Below are 12359 nucleotides of genomic sequence, written 5' to 3'. Positions count from 1 at the left end.
ATCAGGATATTCCAGGACATCTCTGTGGTGATCCTCCGGGGCCACAGAAACTTTAAAACAATCACTGAGTTTCTGCGCTACAAAGAGGTGTCCTTCAGTTGACGTCACCCCTTCAGGCTGGGTTTTTATTGGGTGGGCCAACTGTACCAATCTAAGATGCTGGGGGAGGTCCGCCATATTTTGGATCTCCGTTGAGACTCTTCTGCCCGATCAGTGTTTAGTTCCCCCTGGGACTCCCTTACGCAGGCACTGATATGGCAAAAGGCTGGCAAAGACAAGGAACACTCTTGTCTCAGTCCGAAAGAATGCTCTCAGGAGCGCCAAGTGGTTATGGACAATTTAGCTTCAGGAACTGGCAAATCAGCCACATGACCACTGACACTACCTACAGTCAATGACTACGACATGCCTGCCCTCCCATGGTTTAACCCTTCCCACCATGGTCTGCGGCGGCGAAGGGATGGCCCTACAAGGGCACCCAATGAAGAATATGATTTAGCATTCTGACCGGACCATGACTAGCGTACGGTTTTCCATTATTATTTTCCTAATGTTATGATTTTGTTGATAATGTTATTTGGGATTTGTTTTTATTTTTTACTCCTTCACACTTCACTGCCTGCTTACACTTTCGCACATGCTCAGGGGCCCAGCTGCCCTCCCTCGGTTCGGCTTATCTCCCTAATGACTCAGAGGCAGCCCTAGGGGGTGGGCACTATCCTCTCCCGTTTTTCTGGAGGTTAAAGTGACATGCCTCAATGTCTGAGGCCTCATTAACTTGACGAAGCGGGCCGCAATTCTGTCTTTCCTGGAACTGTCTGGCAGTGACATATGCCTCCTACAGGTAACCCTCCTGCTCCCCAAAGATGAATATAAGATGAAATATCAATGTGTTGCAGGGATTCTGCTCAGGAACAGAACTATGCTTGGGACCCTAGAACGTTGGTAGGTAGGGACTGAGTCACCATACCACCTCAGCACATATGAGCCAGAGTCTGACTTGCTATAATGTTTCACTTTCCCTCAAAGACAAGTGAATTGGCACCCCAGAACACAACACTCTCGACCCTTTCAGGAAACTCGGTAACAGGACAGCCCCTTTCACTCTCACACACGTACTCATCCAGAATAAGATATAATGGAGACACAAAGGAAGATTTAAATATTTATTTAAACTATTGTGCTCTAGAATGCACTATACTTGCCACAATTAGCAAATAACAAAAATACAGTCAGCAAAATCAGTAACCATATAATATGAAAAGCCCTGTCATATTATAAAACAGATTAGGGTAACTCCCCTCCCCTTCTACAGAAGCAGAATGATTATACAATAAAGATCTCTGGGATTAGTAGCACACCCCGTACCTCTACCTTTGAATTTCATTTCAAGAGCAGAGGCAACCATTATGCATAAATCTTTTAATGTCACTCAACTGCAGCACCTTTAAAGAACGTTCAACATAAACAATCTAGACTTAGAACTCAACAGTCCATAAATAATCCTTGCATAAAGCACTCTTCCTCTTTTAAATGCTGCTCTGATACAGATAAGTACCTTTAATATTTTTAGGTTTAGTAGAATAACGATTTCAGTAAAACAAAAATATTTTAAGGTTGATTATTTTTAAGCATTTGGTGGTATGAACAGTAAAGTATAGGTTGTAATTGTGAAGAATTGTAGTGTTTGTTTAAAGTTACGCTTCTAATTTTCAGAAACAATAGTATTTAGCTAATGGTTTATTAGAACTTTAGTATGTTTTTGTAAAGAAACTGTGTTATTAGGAATAAAGAGGAGTTGAGTAAGCATTTAATTTTAACAGGTTAGTCGAAGGTGCCAGTTTAAAATTATCGGACTAGAGCGTGAACGCGTGCATTGCAGTTACCAATATGTATGATGTTTGAAGAGCTCGCTCCATGGAGCGCGAGATAGGGGCTTCTTTGAAGCGCTCGCTCCACAGAGCAGGTACGAGAGATTTCTCTTTGATTGAATTTGCCTCAAGATATGGAGGCATTCAGAGATTACGGCGAGACACGCGCTTGATTCTCGCGTGATCTGGATGCCATTTTGAACAGGGCTCAAATTCATTTAAATGAATTGGAAAACGGCGGGGCAATTCCGTGCTCCCTGGTGACAGTTGAATGTAAACAGTCTTAGGTTTTTCCTACCGGATTGGACAGCGTTAGATAGGAAGTTGTTGTGTTCTGTGAGGAAAAGGTATTGATAGGTTGATTTTAGGAGAATAAGAGAAGGGTTTTTTTGCTTGGGAGAAATTAGAGTCTTTTGTTAAAAAAAAAATAGGTGTGATTTAGGGATGGCTCCAGAACAAGGTTGCAGTGTAGGACAAATGGTTAGTAAATTGAATGAGGACTTGGTTAGGAAGATTGTACAACAAGAAATGGATAATAAAATACAGAATTCTGTAGCTAAGATCCTGGGAAGCAAAAAAGAAAAGAATGGGAGTCTGGTGAAGAGTATTATTCAACGTCTGAAGAAGAACATCATTTGGTAGGAATAGGTGGAAAAGGGTTAAGAAAAACTAAGCATGTTGAAGAATTTTTTTTGTTTAAAAGAGGTAAGGATGTTGTGAATGCCATGAGGAAAAGAGGTATCTCTAATGGCACACAAAGATTGAGTGACCAAAGCCGCACGCAGAGAAAAGGTGTCCAAAGTGGCACACAAGATGATTGAAACACAAGGGAAATTGGAAGCGTAACACCAGAAAAAGAGAAAGAGTTGGATGAGTATATATTTGATTTGCATAATGAAGAGATAGATAACAAGTTTGGAAATGTTGAAGATGTCTCTTCTACAGAAGTGTTAGGACATCCTTTAGGTGAGGACATTTTCTCTCCTTTTGACATAAGACATCCTAGAAGTGGAGAATGGTGGCCATTGGAACATGTAGGTAAATTCATAAATGAATGGATACGTAAACCGTTGAACAGAGAAGTGAGAAGGGTGTTGCGGGCAGAATGATCTAGACCAGTAATTGAGGAAAAAGTGTGTATGACTCCAAATTTGGATTGGGAACTTATTAGTTTCCTAATCAGAATGGGTAGAGTTCCAAAAAAGGGTCTAGAAAGATCTCTAAAAATTTGCCAGGATAAAGACCTGGATGTGATGGGTCCAGTAGCAAGAATATTAGATATGGTGGAAGAGGCCCATATTAATGAGACACCTCTCCTTATAGAGCTGCTCAGAGGTTGGTGCCAGAAAGCAGTGGTGTTATTAGGAAATGCAAATGCAGGATTGTTATCAGAGAGAAGGAAGGTGATTTGAATGAAGATTAGAAGATTAGCCCAAAGCTCGGAGACATGGCTCAGAAAGAGCAGAGCAATGATCCTAAAGTGTTACTTTTTGGAGAGGGCTTTGTAAAGAGCATGGGTAAATATGTGGCAACTTTCACAGCACTAAATAAGGCTCAGAGTAATATGTGGAAGGTGTTTGGAAATTGAGTTTTTGGAAGGGCTAGTAGGAGAATAGCTAGCCGGGGAATGCAGAGGTCCCAATACTACACGCAATACAGAGGAAGAGGTTTCCAAAGCTCCTCTACCATCTATCCCAATCGTGGAAGAGTAGGAAGGTCAGGAAGAGGAGGTTTTCACCATGCTCGGGGACAGGATTCAGGAAATCAAGGTGAGTACAGAGATTATTTCTGGTTCTTTCCAAGAAAAAGTAGGGGTTCGTTTAATAGAGTTTTTTGCAGAATGGGAAAATATGACGAAAGACCCTTGGATTTAGAAGGCAGTAAAAGGTTTTCACATAGAGTTCGTAAGTATTCCCCATCAGGTGAAGAAACCAAGAGAGTTGGTGGTAGGCGATGAGTTAAAGAAAGTGGTGGACACAGAAATAAAGTCAATGCTGGAAAAAGTGGCAGTAATATGCCCAAAAGGAAAAATAATGCTTTATAAGCACTATTTTCAGAGCAAAAAAGATAGACAAGGGATGGAGACCAGTGATCAATCTCAGGGAGTTAAACAAATATTTGGTTTACAGGCGCTCCAAAATGGGGGGAATTCATTGTCTGAGGGATTTGTTGATGGAGAACCATTGGATGGTAAAGCTAGATTTTAAGGACGCATAGTTTACAATACCTATGGACGTAGGGAGTCAGACGTTCTTACAATTCAGATGGAAGGGTCAGTTATTCCACTTTCAGTGCCTTCCTTTTGGTCTTTCTTCAGCACCATGGTGCTTCACAAAGGTCATGAGAGTGGTGATGGCTTATTTTCAAGAGAGAGGCGTTCGTTTGATTGTATATTTGGACGACATCTTTTTGATGTCACAGAATTTGGAGGATTATAAGAAGCAATTGAAGGATGTAACAGGTTTGTTGGAGTTGTTAGGTTTCATCATAAACAGGTAAAACTTCATTTGGCACCAACAAGGGAATTGGAGTTCTTAGGTTTCAAGGTGGATACTATAAAGCTGATTCTTCAGCTTCCAGGGAGGAAGGTAAGGATAATAAGCAAAGAGATTACTCAGGTTTTAAAATGGGAATGTTTATCGTTCCGACATTTGGCTCAAGTGATAGCATTGTTATCCTCCTCTATCGAAGCAATATTTCCAGGGCCTCTACATTATCGTGCTTTGCAGAGATTGAAAGGAGAGGTGCTGAGGAAAGGTCTTTGGTATGGAGACAAAATAAGAGTGGTTGCAGAAGCGAAAGAGGAGTTGTTGTGGTGGTTGCACAACATGAAAGCTAGGAATGTACGGGTAATTTTCGGGTGCAAGACAAATTTATTATTAGAGACGGATGGAAGCACGAGAGGTTGGGTAGCACGATTTGGTGTTCTGGAGGCAGGGGGAGAGTGGACAGAGGAAGAGAGATCAAGTCTGTTAGATTTGGGGGTCTGTAATTGGCAGAGGTAGGTACCTTTGACCAAATAGGGACCCTTGTGTCGAGTCAGGGTAAGGGGGTACACTCCTAAAATAACTCCTGCTCACCCCCTTGGTAGCTTGGCACGAGCAGACAGGCTTATCTCAGAGGCAGTGTGTAAAGCATTTGTGAACACATACAGTAACCCAGTGACAACACTACAGATGGACACCACACAAGTTGTAGTATAAAAATAAGTATTTTTTTATAGACTTATCACAAGACCACAAATGACAAAAATCCACTATACTGTACTTAAAAATGGTAGAAATAGCTTAGTTCTCTTAAGATGGTAAATGCAACACTTTAGTTCAATGTACCTTTGGATGCGTAACGCTATACAACAAAAGTGTTGCAGGGAAGGTGATGCGTCGGTTCTTTACACGCAAGAACGGTGATGCGTTGGTTCCGTACTGCTGCGTAGGGGATGCGTTGGTTCTTCTTGGCGTGGGGAGGTGATGCGTCGGTTTCTTACTGCGCTTTCGTGGCAGTGCGACCCGCAACGCCGTGATGCAATGAAGATCCGGTGCAATGAAATAAAAATGGCGTCTTCTTCTTGATGCGACAGTGATGCGTGCACGCCCGACGGCCGTGCGACAACTCAACGAATCTTTGGAGCCGTGACAGGCCCTGCGAAACGCTTTTCTGGTGATGCGACGGCGTCTGCTGCAACGGAAACACTCTTCTCCAGGGATGCAGGGCGCCTCGGTGATGAGATGCGACAGTGGCAGCGGCGGCACGCTTTTTCAGTGATGCGACGACAGTGTTTGCGGCAGCGACACTTTTCTCCAGTGATGCGACGGCGTCTGCTGCGACGGTGACACTATTCTCTGGTGATGCGAGGCACTTCGGATGATGCGATGGCAACAGCGGCAGCGGCGGCACGCTTCTCCGGTGATGTGACGGTGTCTGCTGCAACGGCGACACTCTCCTCCGGTGATGCGATGAAAACGGCTGTGGTGGTGACATACTACTTCGTCTTGAGTCGCGCTTCCAGCTCCTTGCGACACGCAGTCCCTCAGAAGGCCCCACACAACAGAACTCTTGGGGAGCTGGTGGGTGAAGTTTGTTGTCCCTGAGACTTCAGCAGGAGGCAAGCTCTATCTCAAGCCGTTGGAGATCCATCACAAGTTGATTAAAGTACACACAAAGTTATTTTCTCCTTTCTTTGGCAGTCAGGCAACCACTGCAGGCCAATCCCCCAAACAGCACTCCGCTTAGGGATAGTCTCCTCCTCAGTTTCTCTGGTTCCTCTCCTCAGCAAAAAGTTCTGGGGATTGGGTCCCCTCTTTTATACTCATTTTGGCTTTGCTCTCTGAAGGCAGAGAGGTCTTTGCCTAGTCCAAACCAGTTCTGGTCAGTCCTGGAGCACTTTGGTTACATGACTCCTTCTTTCCTTTCACAGTGTAGGCCAGGGACATCAGACACTCCACAGGAGGTGGAGCCAGCATTGTGGAGGGAAGGCACAGCGCTATTCAGGTCCCAGGTGCAACTCCTCCCACCCATCTACATGCAGATCTCTCTATTCAGTCCTGTGCTGACTCACCCTGTCTCCTGGAATCCCCCAGCCCCTGTCACTCAAACTCCAGACAAGGAATACACAACCTAGCAGAGGCAGTCTTGGAAGGTTAGACAAGAAAATACCTACTTTCTAAAAGTGGTATTATCAAACACAGAATGTTAAAACCAACTTCACTAAAAGATGTATTTTATCATTCTGAGTTCAGGCATACTAACCTTGAATTTCTACCTGGTTCCCTGAGTCAGGATTATAAACTGTAATAATCAAACTGCCCATTCTGGCCTATGGGGAACAGTTAGCCTTGCAATAGTGAAAAATGAAAATGGCTGTAATTCACTATTAGGACATGCTACACACACCAGGGCATGTCCTACATTATACTTACAATGCACCCTGCCCTTGGGTCTACCATAGGGGTGTCTGATATGAAGAAAAGGGAAGGTTTAGGTACTGGCAAGTGGGTGTACTTGCCCAGTCAACATGGCAGCACCAGACTACCCACAGGCTCTGCAATGGAAGACCTGAGACACACTTTACAGGCTGCTTTTGTGGGTGGCACAACCAGTGCTGCAAGCCTACCAGCAGCATTTGGTTTACAAGCCCTGGGCACACTCAGTGCACTGTACTTGGGTCTGACAAGTAAAACCAAATAGCCAATCATGGAGTCACTAATCCATATATCAATTTTCAAGGGAGAGCATATGCACTTTAGCACTGGTCAGCAGTGGTAAAGTGCCCAGAGTCATAAAATCAACAAAAATAGGTCAGACAAAATACAGGAGGAAGGCATAAAGTTCAGGGATGACCCTGCAAAAATGGCCATGTCCAACACAACCCCCTTCCAGCCAAAACGCAGAGTAGACCAATCACTACCTTGATGGGCTTCCCTGCTTTGGCCGATAGAACATGGACCTGGCCCGCAACAGCAGGGGCATATTCCAGTTCTACGCCAATCTGAATCCATTTCAATTCCTCTGTCCATACACTCAGGGCCCACCATGCTAACCCATGGGGAACCCTTCTCCTCACCTGTGGACACCATCTGTGCAGCACCTAACCTTCGCTTGCTCACAGGTGTGTCCCAACAGACAGACAGCAAGCCACAGTGGACACTGACAGTAGTCAGTGATGTGACCCAGGCCTTATGTCTCTCAGGGCTCTCAAACCTCTGTGGCGTCTGCTTGGCACCCTTTGTCCATTCCCCCTCCTGTCAGGTCAGGTATGACATACTGGCACTGACCCACCAGCACCAGGCCTATACCCGGCGGCTGGACAAGAGACTGGGGTGGGCTCTCACACACCCGGTCCTCCTCCTTGGGGCTCTGTACCCTCCTACGTGGAGCGGTATCCCCTTCCAGAATTGTCAGGGTGCCTGTAGCAGTTGTCCTGCACAATTCGCCCACCAGTTCAGGGATTCTATCCTGCAACTGCGCTTCCAGGTCAGGGGGGACACCCTGAACCTGGCCCTCCAACCTAGGGTCTAAATCCTCGGGCTGCACCGGGGTCAGAGGCGAGGACTTCCTCCCTCTGCACCCCCTTCCAGAGCACTGCACCCTCCCAACTGGAGTGGTACCCCTAGAAGCTACATCGGTCAGGACACTGGTTACAGTTGCATCTTTCTCCAGGTTAGACAACACCTGAACCCGGCTTCCCAACCCAGGGACCATCTCCCGCGGTTGAACACTTGCCTGGCGCACCAGGACTTCCTTGGGAACACATATGCCCCCCGAGGGTGACACATAACTCATGTGTTGTGTGACAGTCTGCCTGGCGCCGATCTCCTGACCCCTGTCCATCTGACAGCGCGTGATGATCCCCCAGGACAGAAGTGGTGTCACCATGGTCCTTCATCGGTGACTCAGCCCTTCTGGCTGGCTCCTGACCCACTGGTTCTTCCACTGGGGACTCTTTCCCCCTCTCACCCCCCACTCTGGACTTCTACACCCTCCACGTAGGAGTGGCACTGCCAGACACCAGAACTGATGGAGGCCTGCTTACACACACTCTCAGTTCACCACATACTAGGGGATCCCCCTCAATGGGCGGCCCATCAGGACTGACTAGGCTCCTCACCTGGTGTTCCCTTAAAGAACCATCCAGGCTCTGAGACTGGGTTTCGGTCATCTTGGGACACGCAGCCCCACACTCACTCCGTCTCCACTGAGACATGACATGAGCCCCTACACCCCTCCCACTACACCAGGACCTAGATGGGCTACTCTGCACCTCTTCCCGCACTCTGGGTTGGAAGAAACCTGAACCACTCCTCTTAGGATCACTCCCCAATGCCTCTCCAGGCCCTCTGGAATCCACCAAAGGGTCTGCCTCCAATGTGAGCTCCCTGGGGTCAGAGAACTCACTCTCCAATAGGTGTTAGCATAGCTCTGGAAAACAGGGACTTACAAAATGCTCTCCCACAATTGGATCACACAGCCCCCTACAAGGGTTAACCAAACTATCCTTCACCTCACCATCCAGTGCCTCGCACATGTACTCCACACCATTCTCCTGAGATTGGCAAGACAGCATCTGACTGTCTCTGTCACTCAACCCACACTCTTCCGGGCGGTCTTCACACTCACACACCAGGACTTCAACCATGGGGGAACCCCTATACCTGCACCTTTCATCTAGAGTCATTAGAGTGTCCCTCCCACCACTAGGTCTATGAACCCCTGTGCCAATTCCCCAATCCACCTCAGGGCCACTGTGCACCACTGGAGCTACCTCACATCCTAGAACCTCCTGGTGTAAATTAACCCTCTCCTTCAAGTCAGGCGCCAAATCTCTGGGTGTGTGTACTACTCCCTCAGCACTAGAAAATTCAATTTTGCTGCCACCATCTGCGCTGCACTCCACCTCCAACTCAGCCAAGCTCACTTCCTGAGCTACACACTTTTTCTTTTCAGCTAAGGCTCGATCCATTTCCGTGCACTCCCGGTCTAGCTGCCTCAGCCTCCGGTCACAAGCACAAATCTGATTCCTCTCTTCACGAGCCAGTCTTTCCCAAAATGTTTCATCCTCTCGGCAACTGCCCTCTTGGTATTCTGGCTGGGGATCCTCCCCCTCAGATTCCTCCTCAGAGTCATCTGCTACTGTTGCTTCTCAGCGTAGCACCTCATAGCTATACAGGGCTGCCTCAAGATCCTGCCTTGTGGATCTCCTCTTCATAGGCAGCCCCCTCTCCTTGCAAAATACTTTTAGCTCCCCTATCTTGTGGATATACAGGTGAGAAAAGTTGACTTCCATTTTGACAAGGTCCAACAGGTGCAACAACTAACCAGAGTTCCAACAACCAAATTCCAAAGGGAAACAGGGAAAAATAGTAAGTGGTTGCGTTTGGTCTGCACTCACTAGTAGTGTACATCAATCATTGTATAAAGGACTTTTAATATTGCTAGCAACACTCTGTTGGTTGTGTTCTGCTTCTGCTCTCACTGAAACCAACAAGTGGTTCTTATCTTTTTAGGATTGGTGCATCTCTTTCTTTTTTTCTCGTGTATATTGGTATGCACTAAATTGCAAGTTCGCTTTGAATTTTAACCTAAGCGTACAAATATACTTTCTCCCTAAACAACCGGATAAAAGGGATAAATTCACTCTCTCTTTTACTGTATCGACTAAAAGGAACTCTAACCATTCTAGTAAGCCATACTTATAACTCCTAACAATAAGAGTCACAAACTTGAGGTGTGACTATCGATATTTATCTATGTTAAAGACCATTAGCTTGTTTATTGTTTTCCATTTAATTGATATGGCAACATCTGCTGTAAACCGGAACTGTACACTTTGTTATCCCCTCACAAACAGAATTGTTTTGGTTGGTTCCGTGTTAGTTGCTACGTATCATCTTATTTGAGTGTTATTGAAAATGGTCAGAAATTGTAGGTGCGATTATTAACTTTTCATGTGCTAAAATCGATTTGCTTCCTCTAGCTTTATTGCATTTTGTCTATTTGATTTAATAGTATTTGGCGTATACAAAAAGTTTATATGGTATTATCTTTATTATTTTTTAATTAACATAATTTTCTTCATGGTCCTTGTTTACTTGTAACGTACTATTGTTAACCAACGAGAAGCGCACACAACATTGTCCCTTCTTCATTACAATTGCTTTGCAAGGTCCCGCTCTAGTTGTTACGCATCTCATGAACCGTCTTTTATGTCCAATACGGAAGTGTGTATACTGTTGACTTTTTCCGGCTGTAAAAGCTCTAGTCTTTCTGTCCGAACCGTCGTTTTTGTTTAATACAGAAGTGCAAACGCTGTTGTATGTTTTTCGGTCTCAAACGCTCTAGTCTTCCGCTCTGGTGCAGGTATTTAAGAGGGTCTGCCAATGGTGACCTACGATGACTTTTTGAATTTGACGTTGCCGTGTTGGAATACCCAAAGACTTGATGGGTAAGGAGCGTGAACACCATGTGCTTAGCGGGGGATTTTATGCTTATCCGTAACATGCTGCCACATTGTACCTACGGGGCGCAACTAAACTTTACGAACGATATTATTTTGTGTATATGTACTTATGTAACTTTATTGCCTACAGACTATTTTATTGTAATATCGCGGACACCTTTATGGATCTTTTGCACCCAAAACGCACATAACTGTGTCTACAGTACTGACATGATTCTGTTTTCGTAGACAGTGTAACTTTACGCTATCCAAGCATTGAGCCTGGACACAATAATAATGTCGAAAACTACTAGTATAAAGTACACCATTTATTCATCGTAATGTTTAAATCGTTTCTCCTTCAGTACGCTCTCGTACCTTAATACAACACAAAGTGATTAGATTGAGAGAACTGTCATAGTTTCTTTTTTCTTTTTGACAACGTGGTAACTTAACCAAGGCCTATTTCCAAGCTTCATGGCATAACTATTCGTTTGGACATTAGGCTCTTTTCAGCTGACTTCAGCATGGATTTGTTTGTAGGCATTCTCTTATATTTTACATCTCTAAATACATTGAGTGTTCATTTGCGAGCACTAAGTTGCAGGACGGATTACTTTTATAAATGTGGACACAATACGTAGCGACCAATCTTAAATATGAACGAAGCATCGTAATTTGACCGCAGTCTCAAGCTACGCACTGGTATTTTATGGTTGGTACTTTGTACCAGTTTATTTTTACATTAGACGGTTTACACTTACAAATATGGTCTTTTACATTTCTGTTTTTTCTTTAGGTACATTCTGAGATGTGGAGGACGGTTCCACATTCTCTAATGCTGTTTAGGCCATATAACAGCCAGGACAGGTATTAATATCTTTTTGCTTTTGTATCTTATATTTTTTTGTATGAGCGTTCTCCTACTCCTTGGGACTCTCTCTTATGTGTGTTTTCTCAAATATTGTGTTAGGGCGATTAGTTGACTTTTTGAACAAACTCTCTATGTGAAGTACTATTGGCCGTCTGAGTACTGGGCCTTAGAAATCAATTTACAAAAACGTTATACCTGTTGCGGTGGTTATATTTGACTTGTATTGAGGAACCATTTTTCCGATGATTACTGGTGTTCAGACTATCTTCTTAGTTTGTCATTTGGTTCATATCTAAACGTATAATTTGAAATTGACATCTATGTTGGTATATATACACTCGTCTTTACGGTGTTTTCGGTGCTTTGTTCCCTAGGCTCTCCACTTGAAAATGTGTACACTTGCAATATTACTTTTTGCAACGTTATTCATCAAATGAAGAATCAACTGACAAACTTTGTTCCCAACTGGATTGGTTTATATTAAGGACTTCTCCTAAAATATACAGGTATGCGATACTTATTCCTATATCCTTGGGTCGTGGGCTAGTGAGATGATATAGGTCTATTGTTTCTCTTTTTTTCTTAGGTTACTTTGAAGACTCATTCCTCTCTGTCCCTTTTTCTTTTCTTTACATATATATAGTGAACTGTACATTTTGCTCCTGTAACTGTTATGAAA

Source organism: Triturus cristatus, chromosome 5_1, assembly GCF_964204655.1.
Source record: "Triturus cristatus chromosome 5_1, aTriCri1.1, whole genome shotgun sequence".
Classification (NCBI taxonomy): Eukaryota; Metazoa; Chordata; class Amphibia; order Caudata; family Salamandridae; genus Triturus; species Triturus cristatus.
This window is presented reverse-complemented; position numbering follows the sequence as displayed.